The sequence below is a fragment of the Hypanus sabinus genome, chromosome 26, assembly GCF_030144855.1.
Source record: "Hypanus sabinus isolate sHypSab1 chromosome 26, sHypSab1.hap1, whole genome shotgun sequence".
NCBI lineage: Eukaryota > Metazoa > Chordata > Chondrichthyes > Myliobatiformes > Dasyatidae > Hypanus > Hypanus sabinus.
Genome location: NC_082731.1, coordinates 26,924,099 through 26,936,633, shown reverse-complemented (window position 1 = coordinate 26,936,633; position 12,535 = coordinate 26,924,099). Strand labels below are relative to the sequence as shown.

The 12,535-nt window shown below is 45.8% G+C and overlaps 1 long non-coding RNA gene across 2 annotated transcripts in view; it reads left to right on the top strand.

Moving 5' to 3' along the window:
* The window catches only part of LOC132381342 (uncharacterized), a 100,845-nt gene that overhangs the window by 34,613 nt on the left and 53,697 nt on the right, over positions 1 to 12,535 (top strand). The window lies entirely within an intron of this gene.

Sequence of the window (12,535 nt, the reverse complement as noted above, 5' to 3'; positions counted from 1 at the left end):
GTGCAGTTTTGGTCCCCTAATCTGAGGAAAGACATTCTTGCCATAGAGGCAGTACAGAGAAGGTTCACCAGATTGATTCCTGGGATGGCCGGACTTTCATATGAAGAAAGACTGGATCAACTAGGCTTATACTCACTGGAATTTAGAAGATTGAGGGGGGATCTTATTGAAATGTATAAAATTCTAAAGGGATTGGACAGGCTAGATGCAGGAAGATTGTTTCTGATGTTGGGGAAGTCCAGAACGAGGGGTCACAGTTTAAGGATAAAGGGAAGCCTTTTAGGACCGAGATGAGGGAAAACTTCTTCACACAGAGGGTGGTGAATCTGAGGAATTCTCTGCCACAGGAAACAGTTGAGGCTGGTTCATTGGCTATATTTAAGAGGAAGTTGGATATGGCCCTTGTGGTTAAAGGGATTAGGGGGTATGGAGAGAAAGCAGGTACAGGGTTCTGAGTTGGATGATCAGCCATGACGATACTGAATGGTGGTGCAGGCTCGGGCTGAATGGCCTACTCCTGCACCTATTTTCTATGTTTCTATAAGGCAAACAGGTAGTGAGGTCATGGAACGTACACTGATTGAAGAGGAGGAGGTGCTTGCTATCTTGAGGCAAATCAGAGTAGATAAATCCAAAGGACCTGACAGGGTATTCCTTTGGACCTTGAAGGAGACAAGTGTTGAAATTGCAGGGGCCCATGCAGATATATTTAAAATGTCGGTATCTATGGGTGAGGTGCCGGAGGATTGGAGGACAGCTCATATTCTTCCATTGTTTAAAACTGCTCTAAAAGTAATCTGGGAAATTATAAGCCATTAAGTTTGATGTTGGTTCCAGGTAAATTATTGGAAGGAGTACTAAGAGATAGGATCGACAAGTATTTGGATAGACAGGGACTTATTAAGGAGAGTCAACATGGCTTTGTGCATCGTAGGTTATGCTTAACAAATTTATTAGAGTTTTTCGAGGAGGTTACCAGGAAAGTGGATGAAGGGAAGGCAGTAGATGTTGTCTATGTGGATTTCAGTAAGGCATTTGGCAGGGTCCCGCATGGGATGTTCTTTAGGAAGATTCAGTCACCAGGTATACATGGTGAGGTAGTAAGTTGGATTAGACGTTGGCTCATTGGGAGAAGTCAGAGAGTGTTAGTGGAGGATTGCTTCTCTGAGTGGAGGCCAATGACTAGTGGTGTGCCACAGGGATCAGTGCTGGGTCCATTGTTATTTGTCATCTATATCAGTGATCTGGATGATAATGTGGTAAATTGGATCAGCAAATTTGCAGACGATACAAAGACTGGAGGCGTAGTGGACAGTGAGGAAGGTTTTTAAAGCTTGCAGATGGATTTGGACCAGCTGGAAAAATGGGCTGAAAAAAATGGCAGATGGAGTTTAATACAGACAAGTGTGAGTTATTGCACTTTAGAAGTACAAACCAATGTAGAACAAACAAGGTAAATGGTAGGGCACTGAGGAGTGCAGTAGAACAGAGGGATCTGGGAATACAGATACAAAATTCCCGAAAAGAGGCATCACTGGTAGATAGGGTAGTAAAGAGAGCTTTTAGTACATTATAAATCCTTTATAAATCAAAGTATTGAGTATAAGAGTTTGAATGTTATGGTGTATATAATCTTATGGTTATTGAGGCCAGTCCCAAAAAGGGCCCAAGTCTGCTTCACCAGCAAAGCCCCCGCGCGGGGCAGGACTCTGAATACGCAACCCCTACAGCATTCCCGCCCGAGGAGGGCAGGATCAGGAAGGCTTTAAAGCGAGGCTGCGAATTTCAAATAAATCTTTTTTGCAACTGCAGCTCATCGAACACGTGTCGTTATTTCAGCGCTGCATGTAGCACACCGCTACAAGGTTGTATAAAGCATTGGTGAGGCCAAATTTGGAGCATTGTGTGCAGTTTTTCTCACCAAATGACAGGAAGGATACTAATAAGGTTGAAAGAGTGCAGAGAAGGTTTACAAGGACATTTCCTTGTCTTGAGAAACTGAGTTACAGAGAAAGTTTGAATAGGTAAGGTCTTTATTCCCAGGAGCGTAGAAGAATGAGGGGAGACTTGATAGAGGCATATAAAATTATGATGGGTATAGAGAGAGTGAATGCAAGCAGGCTTTCTCCACAGAGGTTAGGGGAGAAAAACACCAGAGGATATGGGTTAAGAGTAAAGGCAGAAAAGTTTAAAGGGAACATGGGGAGCTTCTTCACACAGAGAGTGGTGAGTGTGTGGAATTAGCTGCCAGATGAAGAGGTAAATGTATGCTCACTTTTAACATTTAAGAAAACCTTGGACAGGTACATGGATGAGAGATGCATGGAGGGGTATGGTCCAGGTGCAGGTCAGTGGGACTAGGCAGAAAAATTGTTCAGCGCAGCCAAGAAGGGCTAAATGGCCTAGCTCTGTGTTGTAATGTTCGCTGTTTCTTTGCATATTAAATATTACATTGAAATGCTGCTGCTAAGTTAACAAATTTCATGACACATGCTGGTGATAATAAACCTTATTTTGATTCTGATTCTGGGTGTTTAACAGACCAATGAATCAATGGGATTGGAGTAGTGACTGCTTCAGTCACAGTCCTCCTGATACTGAACATTAAATATTAAAGCAAAGAAAAACTAGATTTCAAACTCCGTACCCTGCTAAACTTCGAGTGTTTTATGAAGAAGAAACGCGGTTGTACCAGATAGTGGAAGAGGAGACTACAGACATGAAGGCCAGAGGGTTGTCCGTCAGCGTGATCAAACCGAGGGAAAGCCTGGCAGAGGAATTATCCCACTTCGCTTGGGAAATAGTGTGAGAATCGAGAAGACAGGAGACGGGAGGAACCGAGAGTATATCAGGAAGAGACTGAGAATTTTCCAAAGACAGCCCTCATCCCCTCCAGAAGAGCCTTAAGGTCTGGCTAACTTTAAAAAAGTTGAGAAGCTAAACGGAAGCAAAAGTAGGCGGTGATATGCCTATCTCGAAAAATACTTATTATAATGTGGATTTTATATTACTTAGTTGTTCTTCTTTATTCACTCACTTACTCTTTTTCCCCACCAAAATGAGAATATATATATGTGTGTGTGTGTGTGTGTATATGCAGGAGGAGTATACAGAGAAATATTTTTTGTGTAATGGATTTGTTCACTGACATTTATGAATGCTGCAATGGGGGCCCTCAACTCACAAGTAGGAGGTGTTATCCCCGACAGCTAGGCATTTCCTCTAGCTCAGTGCAGGGTCATCTACTGGAGACCTCAGCTTTGGAATCACACGTTCGTTGCCATTTTTGTTATTATTTGCGTTTCTTATTTCTTATTTGTTCAGGGACAAGATCGATTAAGTTTTATTCTGCTAATTTCAAGGATACATTGATGGATAAATACAGATGGCTAAGGACAAAGTAAAATTCATTGCTTTTAATTTCAATAGGCTATTAAATCCAATCAAACGTAATACAATTGTAACACTTACCCACAGGCTGGTATATGTCTAGGGGAAAAAGGGATCCAGCCACTCTCCAACCCACCTCCCGTACACGCAGGTGCTGTGAGAATCGAGTTTACGCCTCGAGCCCGCCAACAGTATCAAATCCACAACAAATACCGTTATGAAATACACTTTAAAGAGTTTACTAAAATTAAAAAGAGTAGTAAGCAATACAATATATATACACAAGGAAAAAAAACAAAAGGCGCCACTTATCAAAGTTCAGTCTGTTTAGTGCACTCGTTGGAGCTCAATCAACGAACCAATCGACCCATCCGGCCGTCGCACCTGGGACCACCCCGGTGGTCTTACGAGCAGTCCAGCACACGTCCACCTTCTTCCATGTCTTCCTCGGCCTCTCTCAAAAAACCCGCGAAAAAACCCCTCCCCCAAGTTCCCAGCATCACAAGACACAATGACATTCCCCATTGATTAACAAATGAATACAATTACCATATCAGCCATTCTAAAGTGAAACAACGGCTAGAGAAACACTTATCCGACAAAGAAACATTCCTACTTGTAACAAACCAAAGAGGCCATTTTGAGTAACATACCCAGGACATTGTACATTCTCTCCCCACCAGCAAATGTCATGCCCTCATGGCATTACTAGAGGTCCCCAAAGCTTCTTGCAACACACAAAACCCAACCCAGGTGCAGAAGGCAATGACATAACTACCCAGAGCAGTAGAAATCACACTCGGTTCTCCCGGTACCACATATGTCAACCGCTCCGGGGGGCGCCTAATCCTCTGAGATCTCCATACCCCTTCTGCCCCACTGGGCTCCCTCGTCACCTGCGAACCCACTGTCTCGGACACCCCAGGTCTACCTGACAGACCCGCACCCCCTTCCTCACAGGGGTCCTCCCTCACCCGAGATCTCTCCGGCTCACGCTCAGATTCCACCCTCTCTCCCACCAATGTAGGCTGCCTCTCCATCTGACCCTCAAAACCTTCCCTCCTCTCACTCAATTCAGTATGGGAAGGGCCAGGAGCCTCCTCTCCTGGTACTGGAGCACTAGCGAATGGGAACAGGACCCACTCATCTGAGTCGTCCTCCTCTGAATCGGTAGCCATTCCCGAGTGAGGGACCCGTCCCCGCTCTTCAGCAGCGGGCTCTTCCCGTTCTCCGCTCCCTCGCAGAGTCCTTGTACTGGGCGTAACCTCCCACTCGGGCTCCTTATCCACCTGCACCGCTTGACCCAGTGGCAGCAGGTGATTCCTATGGAGTACCTTGATAGGCCCTTTTCCATCCTCGGGTTTCACCCGGTAAACTGGCAGGTTCGGCATCTGGCTCTCTATTACATAGGGGCTGGCCGCCCATCGATCTGCCAACTTGTGCTTACCAGGGAGTCCCAAATTCCGTAAAAGGACCCGGTCGCCCGGTAATAATTGTACAAACTTCACCTTTCGATCATACCGCATCTTATTCCGCTGATTTTGTTTGGTAGCCGCCGCCTCGGCCAACTCGTACGCCCGCTGTAACTCCCTCTTCATGTCGGACACGTACTTTAGATGGGACTTCCCGGGAAATTCACCCACTCCACCTCCAAAACACACGTCAATGGGCAACCTCGCTTCCCGCCCAAACATCAGATAATAGGGTGAATACCCTGTAGCCTCATTGCGAGTACAATTGTAACAGTGAACCAATTGTCCAATATGACGACTCCACCTGCTTTTCTGCCCAATCTCCAGCGTCCCAAGCATATCCAACAGGGTCCTGTTGAATCTCTCTGGCTGAGGATCTCCCTGTGGGTGGTAAGGGGTAGTCCTGGATTTCTCAACCCCAAGCATAGTCAGTAATTCCTGGATAAGGCGGCTGTCAAAGTCCCGCCCCTGATCACTATGGATTCGCCTGGGAAGGCCGTAATGCACAAAGTACTTCTCCCATAGCACCTTCGCCACTGTCGTCGCCTTCTGATCCTTGGTGGGAAATGCCTGAGCATAGCGAGTGTAATGATCGGTGATGACTAATACATTCGCGGTGTTGCTGGTGTCAGGCTCAATCGACAGGAAATCCATACATACCAGGTCCAGAGGTCCCGCACTCTGCAAGTGCGACAGTGGAGCCGCCAACGCTGGCAGGGTCTTCCTCTGGATGCAACGACGGCATCCCCTACAGTATTCTTCGACGTCCCCCCTCATCCGGGGCCAGTAGAACCGGTCTTTGAGTAATCCATATGTCTTTTCCACCCCCAAATGTCCAGAATCATCATGTAAGGCCTGGAGTACAGTCTGGTGATACTCCTCTGGCAGGACCAGTTGCCAACAGCGGGGTTGGTCCGGAGGCGTTGTTACCCGGTACAAGATTTTGTTCTTTAACTTCAACCGAGACCACTCCTTCAACAACAGAGGCACGTATGGGTGTTTCGCCTTCTCAGCCAACGCCCCATCCCCCTTCTCGACCGCTCTCCACACCGTGCCAATGCCCGGGTCATTTTGCTGAGCAGTTGCCACTTCCCCCGGACTCAGTTCCGGCAACTGTTTAGTCCCCAGAGCGGTCAGGTCACAGTAAACTAGGGGTATGGCGTCGTCAAAAACCCCCAAATGGTCCACGGCTCGTTCCAGCCTCCCTCTTCCCTCGGCCTTCACGGTGATAACAAACTGACACATCGCCTTCACTCCAGGGGCAGGGACATTCTCCCACTCCTCGTCCCTCTCCTCCTCCCCCGGCTCCCGACGAGACAATGCATCCGCATCGATATTCTTGCTTCCGGGGCGGTACCTCAGGCTGAAATCATATACCGACAATGCCGCCAGCCACCGATGTCCTGTGGCATCCAGCTTCGCCGAAGTCAAAATATAAGTGAGAGGATTGTTATCCGTTCTCACCTCAAACTTGGCTCCGTAAAGGTAATCGCCCAGCTTGTCCACCACCGCCCACTTCAGCGCCAGGAACTCCAACTTGTGAGTGGGATAGTTTCTCTCCGATGGCGACAAGCTTCGGCTGACAAAGGCTACCGGCCTCAATGCTTTGCCATGCTCCTGGTACAGAACAGCCCCGAGACCCTCTCGGCTGGCATCCGTGTGCAGCACATATGGCTTCTGGGGATCGGCAAAAGCCAACACCGGGGCCTGGGTCAGTGCCCTTTTCAAAGATCGGAACGCCTCTTCACATTGATCATCCCATCTCGAGCCAAAAGGTTCCGCCGGGTTCCAGTATCCTCCAGCCTCCTGCCTCTGGTTCCCCGTCCTCTTCTTCCCCACCGGGGGATAGCCACACAACAGCTGAGTTAACGGGTGACACACTTTGGCGTATCCTTTCACAAATCGCCGGTAATACCCACAGAACCCCAAAAATGAGCGCAGAGCACCCACTTTCTGGGGTCTCGGCCAGGTGGTCACAGCCTCTATCTTGGTTGGATCAGTAGCCACTCCCTCTCGCGAAATGATATGGCCAATGTAGTTAACCGACGACTTGCAGAACTGGCATTTGTCCAGGGAAAGCTTCAACCCTTCTTCATTAAGACGGCCCAACACCTTCAACAGTCTCTCCTCATGTTCCTCCAAAGTCGATCCAAACACTATCAAATCGTCCAGGTACACCAGCACCTCCAACAGATTCATATCCCCCACAGTTCTCTCCATGAGCCTCTGGAAGGTGGCTGGGGCTCCGGATATGCCTTGGGGCATTCGTTCGAACTGAAAGAACCCCAGTGGGCAGATAAAAGCGGTCTTCTCTTTATCGGCCGCACTCATCGGGATCTGGTAATACCCACTTCTTAAATCCAGCACACTGAACCACTTTGCACCGCTCAGGCAGGCCAACGCATCCTCGACTCTTGGGACAGTATATTGATCAGGGACAGTTCGCCGATTCAACGTCCTGTAGTCAACACACATGCGCACTCGCCCATTCTTCTTCCGTGCCACCACTATTGGGGACGCATAAGGACTTCGAGACTCAGCTATGATTCCGGCCTCCTTCAACTTGCACAAGTGCTGTCGCACGTCCTCAACATCTGCCGGAGCCAGCCGCCGGGATCTCTCTCGGAACGGGGTGTCCTCCGTCACCCGGATGGTGTGGCGAGTGCTTTTGGAGCAGCCAACATCAAACTCGCCCCGAGAAAAAACAGCTTCCATCTTCAGCATCTTCTCCACTAGCCTGCGTTTCCACTCCGGCGACACTGGGGAATCCCCGAAGTTAAAGGCTTCAGCGGTCAGCTCCCTTCGATGCTCTGATCCCTCCCCGTTAGGGGTCCGCACTGGTGCGCTGGACATTACCGTCACCGGGAACAGATGTGCCAGCGGCATTCCCCTCTTAAAGGTGATTTCTCTTGCCGTGGTGTTCCTGACACTTATAGCTATACGCCTCGCATGTACCACCCCTGGTCTCTGCACTTCGGGCCTCACCAGCGCCCCCGCCGGAAATCGTGTCTCCCCTTCAAGATCGTCTGGGGCATCTACTAACAGGGCTTCTCCTGTCGGCACTCCTGGGAATCTGGGGGTCCCCATCACTAGTGCTACCTCCCCGGGTTGGATCACCTTGGGCCTCGCCTGCGTACACCACACCGTCCCTCGTTTACACTCTGGGTCCAGCCCTTGGGAGGCAACCCCTTCTTCGAACACTGCTCGAAACACTGGATGCACCGAGAGGGTCTCCAGAAAGTCTTCCCCCCCTTTCTCCTTACAAGCTCCCAGGAGCCGTCGCACAACTGGGGAGTTAGTCCCCACCAGGAGGGCAGCACCACCGGTTTCCACCGGGTCAGGACACACCAACACCAACGTCTCAATAGCTTCCGACACTCCCACATCGCCCTCCGAGAACTCCAATCTCACCGATAGGTACCCATCGTACGGGTAGTCACCCTCGCTCACACCCCAAATCTGCAGGGCGTCAAATGGCGTTACGGGCAAATGCTTTAGATGTTGATTGTAGAAAGACCGGTACAATAAGGTCACCTGCGATCCAGTATCAAGAACGGCTTTTGCGTAAACTCCCTCTATCCGTAGACCCACACTGGCACGGGGTCCTACCAGCCCATCCGGAACAGAGGCGTGGGCACCCGGTGGTCTTCCGGCTGATCTCTGGGAACGTGTTCCTCCAGAGGCTCCAGTCCATTCCCTCACTGAGCCTCTCCTAAGTTTCCCCGACACCTCTCCCTTCTTAGTCGCAGGGGGGCTTGTCCTCCGCGGGACTCCTTGTCTCTCACAATCCCACCTAAAGTGACCCTCCTTCCCACAGTTAAAGCACACACTGCCGGCTGCCCCTCCTCTCCCAGGACGGCTCCTGCTCCCAATCCACTGCACTGATCGCCCCTGAGAGTAGGTACCTCCCCTGTCCCTCCCCTCCAAAGGGGGTTCCCTACTCCCCGGGGGTTTGTCATTCTTCCACTCAGCCACCACTTCCTGTATCGCTGAGGATCGCTCCCGTAGGCCCGTGCCCCTTTTCCGCCCCAATGCTCTCTCTTCCTCTCGCACCTCTCTAATCAGTTGCCCGAAGGATGGAGGGGGACCTTTCCTATAAGCCTGCCGGATAGTCCACGCCACCTTGTCCTCCTCCAGAGAGCCACTGAATAGCTGACTCATCCTTGTAGGAGTGGAGCCCCCACAGCCCCGCCTCCCCCGGTACACTGACCGTCGCCGGCAGTTCCACCGTCCTGACTTCAGCACTCGTACGAACCAACACCCAGCTAGACCCCACCTCTTTACCACACCGTCTCGCTACCAATTCTACCTGCCCAATACCCTTCACCGAACTTAAACCCCGCACTATCGCGTCTCCCGAAACTCGAACACAATTTTATGCAAAATGAGAAAAGAACAAGCCCATGTAGTATATTTACCGGAAACTCATTTAAGTGATAATGAGCATAGAAAACTGAAGAGAATGGGATTCAGTAATTTGATTTTCTCCTCATAAAAATCAGGTCATAGGAGAGGAGTAGCTATTCTTATCTCAAGTAAGCAAAATTTTGAAAAAGTATTCAAAATGGGAGATAAAGAAGGCAGATATATTCTGGTAAGGGGGAATATAGACAGAAATTCAGCTATTCTACTGAATATATACGCACTCGCGGGAAGTGATATTGTTTTCTTTCAGAAAATTACTGATATTATGGCAGCGGAAACAGAAGGTCTCCTGATATGTGGGGGAGACTTAAATTTACAATTACAAATAAACTTAGACTCTTCCAGTAGAAAAATCGATGAAACAAAATCCTTACATAAGAAAGTTAATACACTTTTTGAGGATGTTGGTTTCATTGATATATGGAGGGACCTTTTCCCCGACAGAAGGGATTACACTCATTTTTTCTGCTCCTCATACTGTATATACAAGAATAGACTATATCATAACATTTGGAAAAGACCAAGTCAAAATAAACACCTGTGGAATTGGGACAATAGATGTAAGTGACAATGCACCTATATATTTATCTATTGATTTTGACTTACAACCAAAGAATACTATTTGGAAACTAAATTCAAATCTACTCAAAGATCCATACTTTCAGGAACAAATTAAAAAAGAAATTGGTCTCTGCTTAGAATTTAATGATAATGGAGAGGTTTCACCTCCCATTCTACGGGATACTCTGAAGGCTGACTTAAGAGGGAAAATTAAAGCGATATCTTCATATAAGGAAAAATAAGGAATAAAACATTAGAGGAATTACAAAATAGGCTGAAGGAAATAAAGAAAAAAATGGAATTTGGCACAGGATACATTAGGGGAAATTAAAAATGTTCGGAATGAAATTAGAAGTTTGGCTATGTAAGAAATCAGGAAAAATTTAATGTTTCTGAAACAGACATTATGAAAGTGGATCAAAATCTATGAAAATACTGGCATGGTAACTGAAAAAAAAAGATAGCAGAAAATACAATTCATAGAATTAGGGACCCAAGAACGAAAATGATAAAAAAAAATAAGCTAAGTGAAATTCAAGAAGCTTTTGAAGTGTTTTACAAAACTCTATATTCCAAAGTTCCAGGGGGAAGTATAACCCAAGTTGACTCCTTCTTGAATTCTTTAGAGTTACCCACTTTAAGCGAAGAACAAAATAGAACAATGATTGCTGACATAACTTAAGTTGAATTAAAAGCTGCAATTAGTAGGCTTAAATTAAGCAAGTCACCAGGATCAGATGGGTACATGGCAGAGTGGTACAAAGAATTTAAAAATTAGTTAATTCCTGTTTTACTCCCCACACTGAACTGGGCTTGAAAAAAGGCACAAATGCCACCCAGTTGGAAGGAAGTGATAATCTCAGCTATACTGAAAGAAGGCAAGGATAAAATGGAATGCGGGTTATTTAGACCAATATCCATTCTTAATTTAGATTACAGATTATTTACCTCCATCATGGCCAAATGATTAGAGGAGTTTCTACCCATGCAGATACGTAACGATCAGACAGGTTTTATACGACAATGCCAAACACAAGACAATATACAAATGACACTTCACATTATGGATCATATACAAAAAAATAAAATCTAAGCAATAGTGATAAGCATGGACGCTGAAAAGGCATTTGATTCATTTAATTGGAATTTTCTTTACAGAGTTTTACATAGATTTGGTTTCCAAGACACAATTATTAAAACTATACAGAAACTATATGACAACCCTGCTGCTAGGATTAAAAGTAATGGATTTATCTAATAGTCTTACTCAAGAAAGGGGCACGAGACAGTGTTGTGTATGGTCACCCCTACTCTTCGCATTATATCTGGAACCATTAGCTCAATACATTAGACAAAATGAAGATATCAGCGGAATTACTATTAAGGGGACAGAGCATAAATTGCCTTGTTATGCGGATGCCATTTTGATCTATCTAGGGCAACCAACATACTCTATACCTAAATTGATGCAATCCTTTGAACAATATGGTCTATTATCAGAATACAAGATCAACATAGATAAAACCCAATTACTTTCATATTACTATAGCCCACCAAGAGAAACTGAAAGTAGATATCCCTGGGCATGGCAAAGAGAGTCTTTCAAATATTTGGGCATCATAATGCCAAATGATTTGGCAAAATTATCAGAATGTAGTTATCAGCCTTTATATAAAAAATTAAGGAAGATATGGCAAGATAGAACCTGATTCCTTTTTTCAGTCTCAGTTCAAGGATTGCGTCTATTAAAATGAATATACTGCCCAGACTGTTACATCTCTTTCAGACCCTATCAATAGAGATTAATCAAAATCAATTCAACGAATGGAACAAGATGTTATCAAGGTATATTTGGCAGGGTAAAAGGCCTAGAGTTTGTCTCAAAGCTTTTCAATTAGCAAAGGAAAAGGGGGGATGGGGCCTACCTTCTCTTAGAGATTATTATTTTGCAGCACAGCTGAGAGCTGTGATATGTTGGTGCAACCCATCATTTGATGCTCAATGGAAAAACATTGAGGAGCGCGTACTTCCCACCCCATACAAGCAATTTTGGCTGATAACAACCTGCAAAGGTACATAAATACTATTGAAAATCCATGGGTGAAATTGACTTTTAAAATATGGAAAAATACTATAAAAGAATATAATCTAGAGGAAGATATTGCAATTCTTAAATGGTGTGCATATGACTCAGATTTTTCATCAAATAAATTGGATGCTAGATTTAAGGACTGGACAGCTAAAGGAATAACAGTTCTTTGCAACATAATGAAAGAAGGAACACTGTTCAGTTTTGAAATGATTAAAGAGGAACACATTAGAACAACAAGATTTTTATTGATATTTACAGATGTGACAATATGTTAATAAGACACTTAAAAGTGTAACCAAGGCAAGTACATGCTTGATAGAGCTATTTAGAAAAGCATATAATTTAGATAATGGTAGTAGAATCATACCAAGCACGTATAAGGGGTTATCAAATCTTAAAACACATTGGACTTCATACATTAAAACTAAATGGGAGAAGGACGGAGGGATAATTATATCTGAGGTAGAAAGGACAATAATATGGAGGTATCAATGGAAGTGTACCAGTTCACAGTAATGGAGGGAGTTTGTGTGGAAAAACTTGATAAGATATTTTATTACACCTCTCAGAAATCCCATTATGATCCCATTATCCC